At 39.0% G+C, this 15,226-nt stretch overlaps 1 pseudogene; it reads left to right on the forward strand.

Moving 5' to 3' along the window:
* LOC112302820 (TIP41-like protein) overlaps positions 1 to 15,226 on the forward strand; it is a 194,600-nt pseudogene that overhangs the window by 167,580 nt on the left and 11,794 nt on the right.

Raw genomic sequence — 15,226 nt, forward strand, 5'->3', positions numbered from 1 at the left:
GTTTTTTGTTTTAAATGCAGAAATATTTACAAAGTGTAAGTATATGATAAAAGATGGCATTTAGTATTATCAAATTATTTAGTCTAAGCTGTGAAGGAGTATATTAATATTCAAGTTTGTGTAATATGTAGCACTTAAGCTATGATTGTCTGCAAAATGAGAAGTGGAACAACATAAGTGAACATAATATGTACATTTATCGATTTCAACAGGTCAACATTAGTTATTACCCAGAAAAATGAAAGCCCATTTCAATATATTTGGCCATTAAGCCCCTATTTAAATGTCAGTACTTCTTTGGGACCTTTACACATTTACTAAATAGAAATAATCGTCATTCTCCCAAACTCTCATTTACTTAAACAAGAGTTTTATATTTTTTCTAATAAATAAAAAACTATATAAATATGCTTTTACTTTTACACACACACAGGACTTCACTTAGTTCTGTTTTGTAACCTGATTTTTAACCTCTCTGGAAAATATGGTGACTATTTTTTCATGAGCTTATTCTTCTATAATCCTATTTTTATCTTATAAAAATTGATGATTTAAAGTTCACAATTATGTTTAATTTAATACTGATGATAGTAAAAATATTGTGAAAACATCAATAAAAAGCAGTGAGTTAAAAGAAAAAAAACAATGAAGTCATCATATAGGTCTGTTTTCATCTATTTTCTCCATAAAAACAGTAATGTATCCTATTAAAGATATTTTTTACCCTGAAATTTTAAATTGAAAAATGAGCCTGCTCCTTCTTTTATGTCATAAGTATTATTTTAAAGCATCTGTTTTAATATTCTATAGAAATTCACTATTTGAAAAATATATAAAATTTTACACAATTAAGTTTTGGGACTGATTATCATTTTCACTGTTATTAAAACAGAGCATGAGAAACATCTTTTGTTTAAATAGTCTTAGACATCTGCATTATTGTCTTACATTAAGTCACTACTTATAGAACTGCTTTGTCAAAAGGAGGGATCAATAGCATATTTTATAAATAGATTAAAAATTCATTGCATGTTCCTTGTACCTTTTTTGTAGTATTTTCCCCACTTGTCTTGATTAGCTTACCTTCTTTATTAGTCTTTGAAACTATGTGATTTACAATACAACATGCATGTAGGTCTAATATGTAGGCTTTGCAAAGTAAAAATTAAAGAATTTTTAAAAATTAAGTTGTATAACTTATCTTTCATTCCCTAAATCTATAGCTTATTACACTATTCAGCCCACAAAAGTTCCATGTTAATGTCCCTACGTGATGCATACGTTCTGACTGAATGGATTCCTGAAGGACCACAATGAGAATCTGTGCAGCAAAGGAAATAGTCGACCATTACTTCTGATCTCTCATAATTGGAAAACCAGAAGCCAAAGAGTATTTTGAGTTATGGAATTCTCTGTCTGCTCTATTAGTCTAACTCTTCAAGTGACAAAGTTTTGGGCCCTCAAGGGTAACTCAGCCCTCAGTCCCTACCATTAAGAAGGTTATGGAACAGCCCTGGCTGGTGTGGCTCACTGGATTGAGCGCCAGCCTGCGAACCAAAGGGTCACTGGTTCAATTCCCAGTTAGGGCACATGCCTGGGTTGTGGTCCAGATCCCTGTTAGGGAGCGCACAAGAGGCAACCATACATTGATATTTCTCTCCCACCCTTTCCCTCTCTAAAAATAAATAAATAAAATCTTAAAAAAAAAAAAGGCTATGGAACAATGTGTGATTTCCAAATGCTTAATGACTCTGAGTTCCCACTGTGGTCAAGTCTATAAGTCACCTTTCCTCCTTACTCCCAAATACGGTGTAAAGTTTCCTCCTTCATTGCTTATGGTTCAGGTATTTTGACACTGAAGTCAGAAGGAAACCCAGTCACAGTCACATGTTCTATCACTGAGAGTTAAAAGGAAAATGAAGAAAATATGCATTGACTTTAAAGCACCATAGAATTTAACAAGTATAATCTTTCAGAGAAATGCAGTAGCCCAATACTTAGAAAGGGTAAAAGGCTCAATGGAATTACATTATGAACTCTGTGGGTAGGAGACAGGAGGATGAACACTTGTGTCTTGGAGAACTGAACTCACCTGGAGCTGAGGCCCATCACTGCCCCCAATGCTGGTGCCGACATGCCGTCTGTCAGACAGCCTTACTGGAGTATCGCAGGCCAGGAACTTCGAGCTTTCTATTCCTGCCGGGAACAAAATACAGTGTCAGTCATTTTTTTTCATGCTCCTTCAAGCATAATAAGATATTCATTATGTTATCTTTTCCTGTCACATTAGACACTCATTTATCAGAATGCTCAACACAAAGAAAAGAAGCGTAAACTCTTCACCTCTATAATTTACACCTCAATGATTAATACAGCACCTGTATAAGTCAAAGGAACCATCTATATTTTATCTCCTATAAAGTATTCCTCCTATAAAAAGGTTATCATTCTCATCCATTTGGTTTAAGTAATTGATGTATTAATTTAAGAAGCCATTTTCTTTATATCATCCCAAGAGACTGTAAATCAAAATACATTTTTAAATCCCAGAGAGATGCTAATGTTGAAAATATTTCATTTTCTGTGTTCTTTTCTTTTACCATGGGAAGGAATCTCATAGGAAACAGAATTTAATAATGCAATTCCATTAGTTTTATGCCTGCCCCATTTTACATTCTTCAATACGGAGGAAGAACACTGAGGCTTCCTCAAAGTCACCGGGGTTGCGGCTTTGGAACACAATGGGGGAGCTCACAGCTGGCTGCCTGGGCAGATGGGGTTGGTAGGGACTTCCACTCCCCTGGATTAGAGCCATTTGACCTTCAGCACTCTCAGCCTTGCTCCAGTCTGGTGTACAATGGGCTGGTTTAAAGAAATATGCAAGAGATGCAACAATTGTCAATCTTGTAATTTGCCCAGCCTGCACTTGCTTTGCTTTTGCCTTTGTCCTTTCCCAGGACTTGGAGTTTGACATTGAACTGAATTTCACGGTCGGATCCTGCTAGTCTCTGACCTTCCTCATGAGGCTAACTGCCTACCTGAACCCCGCTAATGCTAACTATCTTCCTGAATCAGAACTAGATTGGGCAGATCACCACACCCCTCTGCATGATCTGCCAGCCAGGGACCCCTTTTACTTCTTCTTATACCGACTTGGTACTAATCACTTGTTTAAATTATACAAGATATTGGCACCCCCTCTGCGAATGAATAATGTGCTTCATGTATTTCAACAATGCAGAATGTAACCATTTTTGATGTCAATTAGGAACTACCTATCTTATGCCATCTTGCTGTTAATAATTTAGTTTGTTTTTCTCCATGCAATATAATGTGAAAGGGACAATAAAGGTCCACTTGAACTTCTTTACAAAACTCAAAGCTTAAGAAAGAATATCGTTCTTTCCTTTCAGCCCTCTTTTATAATGCAGATTGCTCTCATGTCGTTCTGGACTCTCTTCCACCCCCTTCGTCTCTGTGCCACCGCCACACTTAGATAAGAACAATGACTGCTCAAATGCTGATCTGGTGCCAACTGAAAACAGACGGCACTTTCAGATGAAGATCATTTGAGGAGGCTTTAACGAGGAACCTCTTTATGAAGTGGTGGGTTGTACATAGGGAAACCACAAGGGGAGATACAGTAGAGTCGTTATCACCTCCCTGCCAGCAAGGACAAGGGCAGGAAGCCAACTGCCATCCAGGAGGCAGATTGGGTGAGAGGGCCGTCTCGAGATCAGTGGTGGTCTTTGCTCAGGGGTTCCAGGGAGCACAGAGGATAGGATGGAAGGAAGCCCTAGGATCTAACAGTTGAATCATCTCTGCTCCCTCTGGTTTTTTGCCCCTACTACTTATTGGACAAACCAGACTGGAGTCCTAGGTGCAGGCGAGACTGTTGACGAACAACACCCAGGCTGACTTCCAACATTAGAGGATAGGATGGAGAAAGATAAAGTACGAATCTGAAAGGAGCAAAGAAGAGATCCAGCAAACACTCTTGTTCATACTTTGGAGCACAGGATTGGCAATCTGATGTTAATTTGAGTTCTGGCTCTATCCATGTGTGTAACTAGGCAAATCACTTAACTCTTATATTTCTCAGTACCATTATCCCTACCACAGAAATAACAAAAAAGCACTTCAGTTTTATTGCTATGATTAAATGGCATAAAGTACCCAAAGCCCATACTAATATGAAGTACTTAATAAAATTAGAAACAATGGCAGTAATTTCTCTCAAAATGCAAAAGTAAACCAACAAACACACTCTAGTCACACTAAATTCTCCAGCACTTATTCTAATAGACTATGTTTTTTCAAATATCTGACTTCCATAAGTGTTTTACCCTCTGCTTAAGTGTAAATCTCTGTCACTTAGCATAATGCTCTCCAGTTCTATCCATACTGTCCCAAAGGGTGGGAGCTCCTTCTTTCTTTCTGCTGCATGGTATTCCATTGTGTAAATGTACCACATTTTTTTGATCCACTCAATTACTGATGGGCCCTTAGGCTGCTTCTAGCACTTGGCTATTATGAATTGTGCTGCTACGAACATTGGGGTGCATAGGTTCTTTTGGATTGGTGTTTCAGGGTTCTTAGGGTATAATCCCAGCAGTGTTATTGCCAGGTCAAAGGCAGTTCCATTTTTAGTTTTCTGAGAAAATTCCATTCTGTTTTCCACAGTAGCTGCACCAGTCTGTATTCCCACCAACAGTGCACTAGGGTTCCCTTTTCTCCACAACCTCGCCAGCACTTGTTTGTTGATTTGTTTATGATGGGAATTCTGATTGGTGTGAAGTGGTATCTCATTGTGGGTTTAATTTGTATCTCTCTGATGGTTAGTGAAGCTGAGCATCTTTTCATATGTCTCTGGGCCCTCTGTATGTCCTCCTTGGAGAAGTGTCTGTTAAGTCCTTTGCCCATTTTTTAATTGGGTTGTTTGTCTTCTTGGAGTGGACTTGTGTGAGTTCTTTATATATTTTGGAGATCAAACCCTTGTCTGATGTATTATTGGCAAAGAGGATTTCCTATATGATTGGTTCTCTTTTTATTTTAATGCTGTTTTCTTTAGCCATGCAGAAGCTTTTCATTTTGATTAGGTCCCATTTGCTTATTTTTTCTTTTATGTCCTTTGCTGCAGGGGACATTTTGTTGAAAATATTGCTGCATGGAATATCTGAGATTTTCTTGCCTATGTTTTCCTCTAGGGCTTTTATGGTGTTATAATTTATATTTAAGTTTTTATCTACCTTGAACTTGTTTTTGTGTATGTTGTAATTTGGTGATCGAGTTTCACTTTTATGCATGTACCTGTCTAGATCTCCCAACACCATTTGCTGAAGAAGCTATTTTTACTCCATTTAATGCTTCTGCCCCCTCTGTCAAATATTAATTGACCATAGAGACTTGGGTTTATTTCTGGGCTCAATATTCTCTTCCATTGGTCTATGGGTCTGTTTTTTTGCCAGTACCATACTGTTTTGATTACAGTGACCTTATAATATAGTTTTATATCAGGTATTATGATCCCTCCTACTTTGTTTTTTTTTTTTTCCTCAAAATTGCTGTGGCAATTCTGGTAGTGAAAGAGAAATAACATATGATCTCACCTATAAGTGGGACCTAATGACCAAAACAAACAAGCAAGCAAAATACAATCACAGACATTGAAATAAAAAACAAACTGACAGTAACCGGGGCAGGGGGGGATTGAAAATAGGGGAAGGGCCATCAAGGAACATGTATAAAGGACCCATGGACAAAGCCAAAAGGGGTAGGTCCAAGGGTGGGAGGTATGGATGGGTAGGAGGTGGGGGGGTGTTGTGGGGTGAAAATGGAGACAACTGTACTTGAACAACAGTAAAAAAGTATAATTCTCTTTTTTTCCCCATCCCAACCTCTGTTTGCTTAGAGAATTCCTACTCATATTTATAATCCATGCAACTATGTGATCCTCACTCTCTCTCAGGAAAGCAGATTGTACCCTGTTGGTTTTCCTTGGTGCACACGACTCTCCAAAGCAGGCAGACTCTGCCCTCTTTCTATTTCACTGTGGGCTCTTTCATGGAGAGGAAAGGTTATGGCTGACAGATTTGTATCCTCTGAAGGTGTTTCATTGCCAGATTCGATATAGATAACTGCCATATAGATATTCAATAACCGTTATGTGAAGAAATGAATATGTATTGCTAGATAAAGTACATTACAAAGTAAGGAGAAGGTTCAATAACTTACTTCCTCTTTGCCCAAAGGGCAGATCAATCTGTGACAAATGGTACAAAGTGGGGAGTAAGACTATCATGGCAAGTTAAGAAGACTCTGAAGAAGAAAAAGAGGTCCCAAAGGAAAATCCAAACAACTCTGCAACTTTTCCCTGGAACAGCCTGGCTGGAAAATTCACCTCATTCATTTCAAGGCTGCCAGAAGGACACCTCATAATTGATTTCAAGCAGTTAGGAACTTACAAACGAACTAGGTACCTATGACGACCAACACCTCATGTATCTGATGCATTTGAATGGTAAGTCAGCAGGTTTGCCAATATATTCTCAAGGACTAATCTAAAGTTCCCCACTCCCAGAATTAAAAAAAAATACATATATTATTTTGTGCCTAGGTAGTAAACTTGCCCAAATCTATACCTCAGAAAATGACCTACAGGACAAGGTCTTCCTCTCACCCTTGCCTCTGTCCTATCTACTTGCCATCCTTGATAAGACCACATTGATTGGCATCTCTCTGTCCTTGAAAAATTTCTGCAAAGACAAATACGCATGTACATTATTACCCTCTCCCCCTCCTAGAAAAAGATGGCATGCTTTACCCATTATTATGGACCTTGCTTTTATTCGCCTAAAGTAATGTAAAGGACTTTTCACATCGGTAAACAACCAGCATCTTCCTTATATTGAGTTTCATGTTTTTCTATTATTCTGAAATACCATAAGTTACTAGAGTCCCCCAACATTTATATTATCAAAATTTTGCTATTATTAAGAGGCTTTAATGAAAAAGAAAGAAAAGAAGGCAACCTTGCATATGTAACCAGGTATCCAAGAGGTGCCTCAATAGGATTCATTTTTTGACTCTGTGGAGGGAGGTCCAAAGTAAATGCATTTATAACTTGCAAATATATTTCCAGATTTCCCTTTTTGAGAATCAAACCAAATTAATGCTCCCACCAACACTCTATGGGACTGCTTGGGTGGTCAGGCTTTCAGAATCTTAAAAATCTGGTAGGTGAGAAGTTGTATCTTGGTGTCATTTTAATGAGGATTTTAAAAAATTATGAGGGAGGTTTAGCATATTTTCATAACATTAAGGGATATTGTGTATTTTTTGTGTGTGGAATTTCTGTTGATAGTCTTTGTGATTTTTTATTTCAACTGCAACTTAACACACTCTTTCTTATCCTATGTATTTTCAAAATAAAGCAAAGTTGCTAACAACATCAGTAAAATATTCCTCTATGTTTAGGGATTTTTTTTTTTTTAAAGCTTTTGTCCCCAAGCTTCTTTCAATCCTACATTGGAAAGCTAAACATCGAAAAGAGGTACCACAGTGCCCTCTGGTGGCTTCCTGCTCCATCACATCTTCCCTGCATCAACTCTTGGGGCAAAAAAACATAGGCTTGCTGTTAGAGGCTTCCTTATCCTCTAAACCTACCCAAGCCTCCTCACCCCTTAAACAATATGGAGCTACACCCACCCTGAAAACAGAGAGACTTAGAGCTGCCACTACAGCTGTCAAGCAACCAAATTTGTTCCTGCAAGTTGGTAGGTATTCTAATAGGATTCCTTACTTTTCTAGGTTTTTGTTTGTTTCTCAGTTGCTGTAAGAGGTGGTCCTTGAGTATCTTGTTGGGGGGCTACTATGCAGGCTTTTCCAGGTAGTCAGAATTTGCTTCACCTTTCCCTATACATCAGTGAAATCAAAAGGGTTCACTCCAGAAATTTCAGCACACTCCAGAAATCCAGGTAGTAAAAGTATCAGAAAGTCAGCTCAGTCGCAGCCTGAAATTCATTCATTCACTCATTCATTCATTTCACAAGTATTTGAAACCGTATATAGTGTTCTAGGTGCTCACTAATTTTTCAGTGCAGAATTATGTAGTTTTAGGGAGGAAGAGCCTTCTAGGAAGTAGAAATAGTGAATAAGGCAACAGCATACTTGGTAAACGTAGTGGACACCTGAAAGCTGCTCTTACAGGTTTAAGGGAGCTTTGCACCCAGCTGCTGGGAGTGCTACCGACTGCCAGCCCAGTTCTCATCTCACATGGAATTTGCCCTAAGCTGATCGTGCTATGTCACCAGGGTCTCACTCAAGGGCAGCCTGCACCCAGTGGCTGGAGGGTGTAGAGTAGGAAGGCATGGTCTCCTAGCCACCCTGCAAAACAGGTTCTGATGCTGCTGGCTGGGACCGTCATTGACATGGCACTTGTAACCCATCTTCTGTTTGCCTATTCCTGCTTTCTTCCTGACTTCCACAGAAGTTGACCCCCGCCCCCAACACCACCTAACCTCCCTGCATGCTAATCTGTCTCATTCTGCTTATTTGAGGAGCAGCCAGACACCCAGTATGCAGCTAGCAAACGAGAAAGAGCATTCATTTATTCATTCTTTTCATAAATATTTACCAAGTACCTACTACATATTAGCCCTAGTTTTGGTGCATAGAATACAGAAGTAAAAAGCCCACAAAGTTTCCCTGTTCATATGGATATTAAATTATAGTGGAGACAAAAGTTCAATAATATTTTTTTAAAATGCATCTTATATAGCCTAACAATAAGGGTTAAGGAAAAAAAATACAAATCAGCAAAAGAGTGTAAGATATGTGTGGGAGGGGGTTGAAAATCAGGATATGGGTGTGAGGCACATCCTTACTGAGGGAACATTTGAGTAGAGACCTGAAAGAAATGAAGGAGTCAGTCTCCTGGACAACTCAGGGGAAAGGATACCAGGCACAGGTAATGAATGGCAAAGCATCGGAGGAGACAAGATTATTTATAAAACAGGAAGAGGTGCGGTTTGTTTGGGGTGGACTGAATGACACTGAGGGGACTAGGGAAGGAGGTCAGAGAGTCATAGAGAGATGAGTCGTCTAAAGCTGAGCAGGCTATTCTGTGAGTTGGAGACAGAGCTTTGCCTCCGAATGAGATGGAAAGTGGATGTGGGTTGACTGAGTCGACTGGCAGGACCACTCTGGCTAACTGTTGAAACGGGCCTGAGTTCAGGCTGGAAGCAGGGAGACAGTTAAGAAGGCGACTGCAACAACCTAGAAAACAGCTGAATGTGGTTTGCACTAGAGCAGAAGCTGTGGAGGTGGCAAGAAATGGTTAAAATGTGGATATGTTTGCAGGTCAAAAATACAGGAGTTCTAAACAGTTTATTAGAATGTAGGTGGTATTAAGAAAGATCTAAGGTCAGATGACATCAAAGGACTATGGCTAGAAAAGGTAAAAAGTCCAAGGACTGAAGCCTTGGACACTTGAACTATTAGAGATGAGGAGATGACAAGAAAAGTGCTGCTAGTGAGCTATGCAGAAGAGCTGCCGTGGTGTTCTGGAGGCTGATGAAAGCACTGGTCAGAGAGGAGAGGACGTTTAACTGTTGCTGGTAAGTCACGCAAGATTCAGGTGGAACGGAGCAGGGCACTCGCAATGCAGACGTCCTGGGCAACCACAAGACGAGTTCCAGTGAAGTTCAGAGGAGGAAGCCAGAGTAGAGGAATTGAGACCCGTTTGGAAGGGAGACATTGGAGAAAACATGCATACTATTTCCATACACAAGTTTATTCAAGTTGACCTGATTTGTGTCAAAAAATAAGTCTTCATACATTTCCAGTGACTGAGATCCTACAGACCAGGTTATCTAGCGTCAATGGGAATAAGTTGAAAATCAGTAACAAAATGATGAACACTGAAAAGTAACAACCTATACAGGTAGAAATTTAATACCTCATTTGCAAATAAAGAAAATTCTATTTTAAATTAAGTATAACATGAGTGATAATAGAACAACTACATAAAACTTGAGAAGCCTTTTGGATACTTAGCCTCCAACAGATGGTGTGTTTTTCTTTTTTTTTCTTCCTTTCTTTTTTTTTAAATTTTTTATTGTTATTCAATTACAGTTGTATGCCTTTTCTCCCCATCCCTCCACCCCACCCCAGCCAAACCCCCCTCCATCCCCCACCTCCACCCTCCCCCTTGATTTGGTCCATGTGTCCTTTATAGTAGTTCCTGTAATCCCCTGTCCTCACTGTCCCCTCCCTGCTCCCCCCTGACAGTGTGTTTTTTGTTCATAGCCGAATACTGGGGAGAACTTACAGAATTTGCTCTGCAAACAAAATCATCTTGTGCCCTATTTCTAAGAATCCGACTAAGTACTCATCTGCCTCACTAGACTGTGGACAACTTAAGCACAAGTACTTACTCATCTTGCTCATTCTTAGCACTTGGCAAATACCTACTGACTGGGTGGTGTTCGGTGAGTACTTAATTAACGAATGGATGAGAATTAGCTGTATTCAAACTTGGTAAGTCCAAACTAACTCGTATGGCTGAAAACACCTAGATCATTGAGTGGCATGTAGAGAATCACCATTTAAATTGTGTGGCTTTTAAAAAAATTCTTTCTTCAAACTATCTACAAAAATAAACTTATAACAAGAATTCTGGGTCACAGGCTGTTTTTTTAGTCCCCGTAAGGAATCCACTGGTGAGGTTTGCTGTAACCTCTTGCCTGCCTTTTACTGAGGCACATTCTTATTTTAAAATAAAACACACTTTTTCCTATCAGAGGTCTCCAAGCTACTGTAACCCCCAAACTCCCGCATAGATACTGGCTTCCTAGGGTGTAGTTTCACCAGTAGAAATGCTGAAGTTTCTCACCAAATACATAAGTCCACTAATGGAACAGCAGACATTTAACTCTAAAGCCACCAATGTTGCATTGTTCTCAACTCATGCCTAGAGCATCACAGAGAGAGTTTCACAGTAACACCAGAAGTGAATGCTCATAGGAGTTCCCCTGCAGCTTAGCATGTTTTAATTGTAGCAAATTGTTCTTTGAAGCAGAACCATGACTATGTGCCCACTCTGTCACTTTCATGATGCAAATGACAGAGTGCGTAATGATTATACATAGTATTAAATGTCTGATTTTGGAAGTCACGTGTAGAAATACTATTTGTTTGTGGAAACCAGAAAATGGCTGAAAAGTGAAGTGAGATTTTTAGCTCAAGTCAAGAGCCCAGAAATACCACAAAAGAAGTATTTTATTTAATGACCTGGGTGAGCTGAGAAGCTGACACTTCCCTTTACCATGTATTTCTCCCTATAGAAGCTGTTCAGTATGGCAAAGACTTCTTATCTATATGAATACCTCATGTAAGCTTTCCACAAGGTACCCTAGAGGATAATGGTAAAATTCAGGTGCCTGAATCCGTTGCTCATTATATTGAACATGTGCCCTAGAGACGACAAGAAAATCGGAACTGCTGTGGCACGCAGGTAGTGAGACGCCAAGTTAGAGTTTCATTCTGATTCCTGGTACTAAAGGTCCATAAAGTCAACATTGTTGTAAGCAGTTCACCATTCAAGAGATCTTTTCTTTCCATAACATTTGTGAAACTAAATAAACAAGTTCTTTGCACACAAAGAGATTCGAATCATTTGCCTATCAAGGTTATTTTAATAACCTGGTCATGTCTGGGAGGGAATTTGCCCCGAGAGAGGAGAGATTGAGGCGGCGTTGCCGAGAGATGACCACTGGGGACTTCATTAGTCCAGAAGAGATCTATGAGTTTCCTTTTTGGAGGAAGATCCTGCTTGAAAATACCATTTTTTTCTTCTTGATTTTATCAAGAAAGGGGGACAAAAACAAAAAAAGAAAGAAAGAAAATAAATAAAGCTGAGAGCATAAGAAGTGACCGAGGTGTTTACTGATGAACCTGAAGTGAGTTACCCTTGTCCCTTGTGTTGTCCTCATCTTTCAAGGCCCTATTCAAAGTCACCTGCTTCGTTGTGAAACTCTCCCCCTCAAAGCACAGCTGGTCGTTTCATTGACTGTCTTTACAAACCGCACTGTCCTTCGCTAGCACACTACTCTCACCGTGGTTCACTTTTTGTAAAAACACATGCACATCTTCTCTTGTTGGACAGGATATTCCGGGAAGGGCCAGCCTACTTTTTTGCTGCCGCCCTTTCCTCCTCCAGCCGGACCTCACCCACCCCGAACCCGGAGCCGCGTCATGCCTGCGTGTCAGGTCCTCTTGCGTGTTCACTGAGAAAACGACTGACTGAAGAAAACAGGGAAAAGTGTCAAAGGGAAAAGTCAATCAAAGTAAGGTTTAGAGAGAAGTTAACTCAAGTAGTCATGCACTTTTAGCTTCTCTTTGGTGATGGGTTTATTTATTTGATGATACAGTACTCCGCTACCCTAAGGAAAAATGTCCAGTATTTTGAATATCAAGGAAAAGTATTGCCGATTTGTTCTATCTTCATAATTCAGTTAGGGAGCTACAGAAATGTGAAATAATGGCAGGCCCTTTACATGATTATGAAGAACTTGTGAAAAATATCCAAAGCAAAATGCAAAAGTCAAAAAGCTTTGCAGTTTAACAGGCTCCTCAGAAGCCCCAGGGTGAACTTGGATCAATTTGTGTTTTGAGATGAAAACAATCACAATGGAAGGAAGTCAGGGAAGAGCAGTTTATATGAAGTGTTTTGCTAATTTGAATAAATATTTTATTCACATTTTCAACTATAATTTACATTTTGTTGCATGAAGAAACATGGGGATCTTATACTACAAAGAAAATTTCAGGCTTATGTGCTTGAAACTAATGTCCTAAACAAGTTTAGCCTATAATTCCTATGCTATTTCTATATAGAAATGATGTATTTTATAAATCAACAGAACCTGTGGGTTGGGTAATGGAGATTAAAATCATATATATATAAACTATCTATCTATACATAAACTATATATATATCACCCTGTCCTTGTCCACTCCTTTCAAATTTATATGTATACATATTTTACAGATAATTCTAAAACTTCTGCCCTTCAATTACTATTTTGTTCTTCTAGACTCATTATTGTGAACCTACTTTCAAGACAACTATGTTGGCCTTCAATGCTCTATACTGAACTTTTCTGACTCCTGACCTCTTAGGCTTGTAGTAACACTGCACCTCCCCACCCAGGGTGACTGGGACAAATGCCTGGCACTTGCCAAGGAGGAGTGAAAGTGATAAACCCTCATACCAATCTCTTCAATATAATTAATGTGTATGTTATTCTTTTCACATGTGTGCAATATGGAGCTAGAAAATGTTAATAACCACAAGTGTAAGTCATTCAATTTCTCTCAAGTGTCCAACAAGAGACCCTGAGCAGAATATGGCTCACCTCCTTCCAAATACAGCCTATCTGGCATTTTTAACCAAAACCCACTTTCCCTAATTAGCTAGCTCATAAGAGCTTGAGGACATGCCTGCTGTTCCGCTGTCACCAGGGGTCATGCTAACAGAGCTGTGTCAATTAGTCACTGTAATTGAAGATGAAGGTAATTAGTTGTACAATTTTGAGCCACTCAAGTTCAATTTCATATGCCATCATCTCACTCAAGAGCGGTATTGAGTATGATGACTGAAAAGTACATAGATGCAAAGTATGCACTTAATGCATCTGATCTTGCTCGACTTGACCAACAAATGGTTTCAGAAAAGGAAAATACTCATAATTAGTTTACTGTATTTCTGATTAAATCCTGACTTATGGAAAACACATCTTCGCTGCTCTGACTTGCTCTTCCTAGAACTGCCTTTCTCTCTCATCCCTCTGCCCACACATTACACCTCCGTTTCTCCAGTTGTTTTACATACCCGCATCTGATCCCCACTCGCTGCATCTCCCGTTCACTGAAACTGTATACTGAATGCTTTCCTAGTTCTGCTTAGCCGTACTCACTGAGAATTTACTGGAAACATAAGAGATCAATGAAGATTCTTCACAATGTAAGTGAAAAAATATCATCACATTTTTTCAAAACACAATGCACCATAACTTGAGTAAACCAGTGGAATAAGGATGCATAAACTTATGTCAGACACTAGAAAGGAAACATTAATCCACCATAACCACAACATAATAGTATGTAGCATTTAAATGGTACCTGATAACCCTAGGGAAGTAATAAAAAAATTGTATCCTGCTGCAAACAGAGAAATCAAATTTAGAAACAAAGTTAGCAGAGAAATAAGTCAGGCATACTTAATGTCATTTTAAAAGTGTTTTTGTAAACCTTTAATACAATACTGAATTGTAAACAATCCTTGTCAAATTCAGACATATTTTAAAAAAATGAAAGAATTTACTAAACTCCATTTGACTGAATTATATGCAACTAAATTTAATTTTCCATTACAGCTGATTACCAAGATTTAATGCTATAAGTCTATTTACTACGCAATAGCTCTCTGATAGTCCCATTAACAGTAATGGGAATTCTGTGGGCACTGAGAAAAGAGAAATACCTCTATGTGTAAATAGTTCTCTCCTTTATAATTAACCTCTGCCTTCTACCCAATTTCTCATGTTGACATTTTAATTCTTTCAAGGAGAATGATTGGATTGTGATGGAAACCAGATGGCGGTGTCATTAAATAAATTGGGGCAGCCGCTAAAGCAGCAACATCACAGATATTGACATGTCACCAGTGTAGAGCTCATTGCCACGCAAAAAGGCAACACAAAATATGGGGTAAGTAGAGCTGCCGGGTGTTTACACATTCACAGGGGAGAAAGTGAGGGAAGAGCCTCTCCCTTTGCTATGAAAACCAGAAATCCAGATCAAGAGAGACAAAGCTGTTAGGACCGGAAGCTTTGGAGCTGATAAAGAAATGATTCTGTGGCTTCCATTTAGTTCCTGAGGGTGCTTTGTGCAACCTCAGCAATGTTAGTAAAGAGGCTGACAATGCGTCATCAATGCTGAAGACTAAACCTTTGGAATCATAAGCATTTTAGGTAAGAGTGAAATTCTTAATCTAGAAATGATTCTGTTTATCCCAGGGACACACAAGTGGTATGCTCCCAGGTTTCCACTTGGTGGTGGGGGGTACATTCACATAAATGGCATATGAAAGTTTACTTAAACACGTGTTGGAGTGTATGTGTATAATTTCCCTACATGTGTTATTTTTATTTTTTTGAAATAA

Source organism: Desmodus rotundus, chromosome 1 (assembly GCF_022682495.2).
Source record: "Desmodus rotundus isolate HL8 chromosome 1, HLdesRot8A.1, whole genome shotgun sequence".
Lineage (NCBI taxonomy): Eukaryota > Metazoa > Chordata > Mammalia > Chiroptera > Phyllostomidae > Desmodus > Desmodus rotundus.